Raw genomic sequence first — 8,205 nt, forward strand, 5'->3', positions numbered from 1 at the left:
ATCGATAATTCTTCAACTTTCAAATGCTCACAATGAATTCATCTAAAGCATTTTGTAACAAGTCCCACATCGGGGAGGTCTCCTTACCAAAGAGGCCTTATAAGGCGGGAGGTTCTCCAACCTCTTGGGCCGGCTTTTGAGGGATGGTTCCCCTCCTTAGCCTTATGCTTGTTACAATAGTGCTTTCATTGAGAGCCAGCCAAATCGAGAAGGGCTACCCACGGAGGGTTCTGACCATTGGAGGGTTCTGACCGGCAAGAAGGTCGAGTGAAGTGCCGGTAAGTGAAGTACCCTTTCGAAGGGGGTGGTAATGTAACAAGTCCCACATCGGGGAGGTCTCCTTACCAAAGAGGCCTTATAAGGCGGGAGGTTCTCCAACCTCTTGGGCCGGCTTTTGAGGGGATGGTTCCCCTCCTTAGCCTTATACTCGTTACTCCAACATGTGATACCTAATCTTTTAAATTCTAAGATTGTATATTATAAGTCTGACACTCAACCATACAAATCAACTTGTAAGGTAAGTGTTACCCCAACTTATATACTCTTTAATTGTTTTATTTTCAATCAATGTAGGACTTGAAGTTTTTTTTAAAATATTAAATTTATAAATTTAATTTTTTTTTTATTTTTTCTACGGATTAAAATTGGCAGGAAAAGTTACCTGCAAATTTTTATACTAGTTAGTAAACATTATTTGAGAATTTATTTTTGCAAGAAAATCTGCAAAAAACAAAATAAAACTCTTATAATATTTTATGCAAATTTTTATGATGGAAATTTTTTTTATGATCATTAAAATTGTAGCAAAATTTGTAAAAATTTCTTGTAAATTATTTTTTGTAAAAACAATTGTAAGAAATATCTGTAAATTATTTGTAGAAAATTTCTGCGAATATTTTTTTGTAGGAAAATTCGCAGAAAAATGATATTTTTCTAGTAGTGTTAGATATTGTCTGTTTTAGATAGATTTTATTTTTTATTATCATCCAAAAAAACCTCTCAATTATTGAATTATACGAGTACTTTAAAAAATATTATTTTTCTTTTATTTTATCGATATAAAACTTTATTTATATATATCTCAACATGTCAAAGTTAAATGAAATCAAGGCATATAGTCAGACCTGGTAAAAATTGGAATTCATTATAGATTCACCATCCTTTTTGTCGACATCATGGATCTTTGATATTTGGCAAGTTCCTCATTGCTTCTAATACTCAAGTTTAAGTTAAGAGCGAAATAAGAGAAAAAGTACAGTAGATGAATAAAAAAATTTATGCTTATTATTTAAATGAGTAAAAAAATAAAGTACATATAAAAAATATTTTAATATTAATTAAAATGTTATTGTTTAATCTATTTTTTAAAACATAGAATTGTTTTTTTTAAAATATTTATATTATAAACATTAAAATCAAGAAAAAGAGAAAAATCCTTTCTATCGTATTGTATTACAAATTAAAGAAAAAAGTGTTTTTTTCTTTATATCCTAAACAAATATTTTCCTTAAACTTTATTTATATGCAAAGAATGGTTGTTATTCTTAATTTCCATGACTCTCTGAAAGCACATTATTGACACAGTTCTTTTAACTAGTCCACAGAAAAGAATACAATTGTAATTCAATTATTCTACTACATACACGTGATTCGAGTGTTCATATTATATATGAGTTGGATAAGACTTCAAATAAGGACACTACTATAGATTTTAATCTTTTAACAACAGTTTTTTGTTTACATTTGTTAAAATGTTACTATATATTATATAAATGTTATTTTGTAACATTTTTAAAAAAATGATATTATAGATAGAGTAATATTTTTTATTTCAATATTATTCTTTTCAATTGTTTTCAAAATCAAAGTTCCATATCGAGTAAAAAAAAATTACATAGATTATTTTCCAACATTTTTTTAAAAAATGTTACTATAATTGCTTCTAAAATTAAAGTTCCACATCGAGTCAAAAAAATTATATTTCTCTTATATCTAATTGTAACCCATAATTAAAGTTCCACATCGAATAGATTAATGACTCATAAAAAGTATATATACTCATATAGTTATATTTAAGATAAATGAAATTTGATATTCTATATATAATTAGTGGTGACTAACTAAAAATTTCTTTCCCTACAAATTTAAGGAATTCCTAAAAGTTTACGAGACATATTAATATAATAATTGATAGTAATATTTAAATTAAAATTAATTATTATTTTATAAGATTAACAAAATCTTGGCAACATCATTAAAATGTTACAAAAAATTATTAAAATGTTACAAAAATACTACTTTGATAACATTTAAAAAATGTTACCTAATTATGCAAAAATGTTACTAAAAATCTTTAGCAACATTGAGTATATACAAAATTTGATAATATGTTGCTAAAACAAATTAGCAACATTTATACATAATTAAGTAAAAATTTTCAAATGTTGCTAAATACCATTTGTGTTGTAGTGGGAGTTGAAGACCTTCACCGCACTTTCTTTTGAGACATCCATGGAAACACCACACTCGCAGTTGCACATATCTTCACTTAGCCAATAAATTAGCAGAAAGAGTAAACAAAATCTCCTTTTTCATACCCAAACGAACAAAGGTAAAGGTGGAAACATTACGACCTATACCCACTTTTAATAGGGGTATGCAAAAAATTCAAATTGATATAAACCGATTCATAGCCGATCCGATCTGCATTGAAAAATTTGATTCATTTTGAAAAAAAATCCGAACAGATTCACTTTATAAAACCAGTTCAAATATCCAATTCATTTTTACAAAATGAATCGGTTCGGTTCGGTTCGATTTTTTAAAAAAACCGATCCATATATGAGTAAAAATGGATGACCACACTGCACCAACCAATCTAATTTCAAAAAAATCGATCTATATTTTAAAAATACCAAACGATCCACTTTATAAAAAAATGAATTGGTTAACCGATCCACTTTTATAAAACGGTTCAATTCGATTCAGTTCGGATTTTTCAAAAAATTGATCCATGAATACCCTTAACTTTTAATAAAAAAAATTATATATATAAAGTTACACCCTTAATAATTCATCATTACAACAAAATATAATGATTATTTATCATCTATTTATATAAAACTATAAGATATTATTTTTTTAATAACATCGATATTGATAAATAATAATAAATCAAAAAATTTGGCAACTCATCAAAATCTCTAATAATATCATCTTATTTGAAAGTTTTTTTTGTAAAGTAATTGAAAAGCATGGTAGGTATTCAAGAGTCATTGATGTGAGGAATCACAATCACATCACAATCCACAAAATCTCTTGCAATTAATCCCATGCCAGGGCTGTCATATTTGACATAAGTGATACGTGTTAATCGTCTTACTCATACCACACCATGCCAGGGTCACGCCCTCCCTGTAGCATCACTTACCCAGGGGCCGTGCCATCCCTGGTCATTGATGTGAGGCACCACAATCACAATCATAATAACATCCATACAACATCTCATTTCATAGATCAATTTCATATTACATACACAATTCCATATACACAACAGATAAGTCTAACAAAATAAGGGTTTACACACCCCTCAAGCAATTCACATCTAGATTATCAATTTTTAACAAGTAATATAACAATAACATTCATAAATTAATATAATAATCAACGAAATTACCAATTTAATATAATTTTAACATAACGGTAAAACCCCCAATTGTTCCAAAACCTAGCTCACAGACACTTTTCTACAGTTTCGTTCTCTCTCTCAGATCATCATTCTTACAAATTAAATATATATTTCTAATCCTCAACACATACAGAATCTAATGGGATCATCAATTCCTCAAACAGAAATAATCTAATTTTTCCAAAATTTAACCTATAGACACTTTTCTATAATTTCGTTCTCTCTCCCAGAGCATCATTTTTACAAATTAATCATATATTCATGGTCCTAAATACATACAGAATCACATAATACCAATAACTCTCCAAAAAAAAAATATTTATAAAATTATTCATAATCCTCTTCTACCCAATTCCCTCATGTAACTTTGCATACAAATAATCTCCTTTTCTCCCGTACCTAGATAAACAGCAGTTGAACTAAAATATGGATCTCTTGGTCTCCTCCTCTAAGTGCCCCTTGGTCTTCAAAGAGAAGAAGAGGAAAAGAAGAGAGAACAGAAGATAATAGGAAGAGAGAATGAGAGATGTGTGAAAATGACAGGTGAGGGGCTCTATTTATAGGATTTCAGGCTCACCTACCGGAACGGCCCGTTCCAAAAGTGGAACGGCCGTTCTGGACCCCTCGAAACTACGCAAAATTCTCAACTGGAATGGCCCGTTCCACAACCAGAACGACTCGTTCTCAATCCCAGCAAAACGGCCCGTTCTCCCACCAGAACGGCCTGTTCTGCTTCTCCAATTTTGGACATTTTTCTCCTTCCGGAACGGCCCGTTTCACTTTGAAACGGTCCGTTCCGGGCAATCAATTGAGCCTCTGACCCAGCAATTTTGGGTTGTTACAGAAATTATCAAGGATAATAAGTGTTTTTAAGTAACAAAACCTGGTTCTTACCAATATATTTTTTTAAAAAAGATTATTTATTTCCATATTTCCTCTATTAAGAACTTTACAAAGAAATTGTTTTTATGCATCAATTGATCCAAAATCCTCATAATTTTTCTCACATCATCAATTAAACAGCAAGCATCATATTGAGGAGTAACTTTATTAAACAAAATACTAGCAAGTGTTTTTCAATTTTACCCATCTTACAAATTTCGTTTGTGCCTAAATCTAGAAACTCTTCCAATTATTTCACACGAGAGCATATATCAATTAAATCGCCCCCAAAACACAATTTAATTATGACCGAATATGTTGATTATCTCCTCAACAATTATTTCAATTTCTTCATGTTGTGGCCTGAAAGACCAAAGTTAAGAAAAAAAACACCAAAACATCACTAAGGATCATATGTGTGCACACTAAAATTAAAGCATAACTATCAAAAAGAAATTGTATATAATACTAAAATTATGGGTAAGTACGTGCTTACTTATTCTGTACATCCGACCCACAACGATTGGTAATTGCTTTTAGAGCTTCTGGTCGCCCATATTTATTTAATTCGGAAAATGTTGAAAAAACCTTAGGAAACAATTTGTTGGACTACCAAAACCATGACATTGTGCATAATTAAGGAATGATGGAAATTAAATCTCACAGCATGCACCCTTAATATGTCCTCTCTAAAGATACTTACGTCCAAGGATTTTCAATAATAACTATTTTTTCCCGCCAATTAATTAAAAGAAAACATTTTTTTGTGCTCTTTTTGTTTAGAGAAAAAAAAGGAAACAAAAAAATTTATGTTCTTAAAAAAGAGAAATGTGAAAAAAAAATTAGTATTTTATTTGTACAATTTATTGGTTAATATATGTTTATTATATACAACTATAATTGATAATAAATTAAATATATAAATAAATATTATATTTAGAATTTGAAGAAATAAAAATTTTAAATATATAAACTGAATTTTCGATTTATAATAAACAATTGATATTGAGACGTATACAATATTATTTTTAATTATTAATAGTTTATTTAAAATATTAAAATTTAATTTATAAATAAATATAATAAATAAAAATTAAATAAAAAATTATAAAAATTGTCTCATCAAATAAAAATACTTAAAATCATTCTTGTTAAAGAAAAATTTTTAAAAATAATTTTATAAAAAATAGTTGGCTGTGTTTGATATATAAGAGTAAATATTAGAAAAAGACTTTTTTTAGAAGAAAAAAAAATGTTTACATAAGTGATAAGACACTTCAATGAGATATTTTTAAAAGAAAAAAATATTTTTTCCAGACCTTTATTTTTTTATAAGATTAAAAGAAAATAATTTATTTATTTAAAATTAAAAGAAGAATTCACAATACACAAGGTATAAGATAAACTACAAAGAAGTTTTTACGTTGTGCATGACACTTGAGCATGAAAAACCATACAATCAATGTTGTAGTTCGTCCTGAGATATGATTTATGTTGCATGAATATGGCATGGAATTATCATATTTTTTAGTCTAACATTTTTTTTTTTTGGAGTAAATACGTCACTGATAAGCTTCAGACACTTTGTTGTGTCCATATAAATCAGATACATCTTTATTACGAATATTTACAAAATTGACATGTTTCCGTTATGGACACCTTAAATGAATCTGGATGTAATATCTGAGATTCAAGATTTTTTTAATAAAAATAATTCAATGAAAAAAAAAACAAAGAATAGAGAATTTGAGATTTTTTTAAAAAAAGAGTAAATCTCAATAAACACATACAAAAAAAAAAAGAGAATTTGAGGATTTTTTTAAAAAGTAAGAAACTCGTTAAAATTAGAAACAAAAAAGTGAGAATTTGAGATTTTTTTTTGAAAAATGAAAAAAAAATCTTGATAATAACAAAAATAAGGAAGAGAATCATTCTCATCTCTCCTTACTTAACCTTCGCATAATAGAAAAAGAAAAACTCTTAATAAAAATAAAAATAATGAAAAGAAGATTCAAAAAAAATTTGACAGAAAAGGAAATTTTTTTGTCATAGAATATGATCTCTCTTAATAATTTATTCTTAAAACTTAGTAAGTTATTGTTATCTTAATATATAATTCTTTTGTCATTTTATTTGTATTATATATTATATATATTGTGTCCATATGTCTTATATTTTTTGATTTTGTAATATCCTTGTGTCTGTATTTGAATTTATGCTACATTGTGTATGATATTCAAAATTTAATATTTTAATTTATTTATAAATTTTGAGGCAATTAATATTTTATTAAATATCTGATAAAAAAATAAAATATTCTAATTGATGTTTTTCATTGTGCTGGTATGACAAGTATAAAAAAGAAAAAGAAAATTGCAAAAAAAAAGTGTTTCTTTAATATGTAAATGAAGGCTTAAATATAATCTCTTAAATTTAGGATAATATTATTTTTCATGTCTTACATTTAAAATTAATTTTTAATCTTGTAATTAGAAATTTAATATGTTTCTAGGCTTTGGAGCAAATGCAAACAAATAAGATTTCTAACAAACACGTAAGTAAAAGAACAAAGCAGAATTAGAAATCAGGTAGATCCCATTATCCTACAATCTTATTCATTGTCCCAGTGGATCCCACCATATCCTAATCCCTATTTTGATAACTAAATCCTGATACTTAAGTACCATTGGAAATCTTGTGTGGCATCATTAAGTCCTTCCAGGATCTCAGTTTCACCACCTTGTTATGTGTGCGATTAAAAGTGTAATTAAAACAGAGGAAGTATGGGTTAGTGGATAGCTTCTTTCATCCAAACCAACTGTGGGGTTTATTTTGCTGTGACTTTTTAACTTGGCTTCATTTTTTGAATCCATGATGTTAGTGTTAGGCATAGTAACTGTCGAGGGAGGGAATGAGTTGAATTTACAAATTTATTTTAAATTTTTAGATTTTTGTTTTCCTTCCCTGTTAGAGCTGTTAGCATTGATTTTTTTTTTTTATTCGTTCCTGGAATATCCACCGCCGATAGCAGTGACTAATCTCCTCGCTATGTTGGAGGCACCTCAAAGGGTGGGATAGCTGGCCCCAAGATTTAACGCAGTTGTATACACAAGGCAGGATTCAAACCCCTGACCTTGCTTAAGCGTGAATCAGCCCCTACGCTGAACCACACGCTTGGAGTTGATAGACATTGATTTTAACTTAACATCACACACATACTAATTTATAGTTATTTATATCTGTTTTATTGACTCTTAGTCAATATTATTAAATATTAATTATTTTTAATATAGTTTGTTGTTGGTATATACAGTTTTATGATGGTTATATTTCTTATGCAGGAAACTTGAACAAGAGTCTGATTCGGGAGAATAATGTAACAACCAAAACTTAATATACAAGTAGTTCTTAAATATACAAGTAATAATATATATATATATATATATAGGAGAAAAAGAGTCTGATTCGGGAGAATAATGTAACAACCAAAACTTAATATACAAGTAGTTCTTAAATATACAAGTAATAATATATATATATATATAGGAGAAAAATCAGTTAAAAATCATAAAATGTCTCTCAGTTGAAAAAGATACTCTTGATTATGTGATTGTGAAGATATTTTACTCTATAGG

This window comes from Cajanus cajan, chromosome 8, assembly GCF_000230855.2.
Source record: "Cajanus cajan strain Asha chromosome 8, NIPB_CcT2T_4, whole genome shotgun sequence".
Classification (NCBI taxonomy): Eukaryota; Viridiplantae; Streptophyta; class Magnoliopsida; order Fabales; family Fabaceae; genus Cajanus; species Cajanus cajan.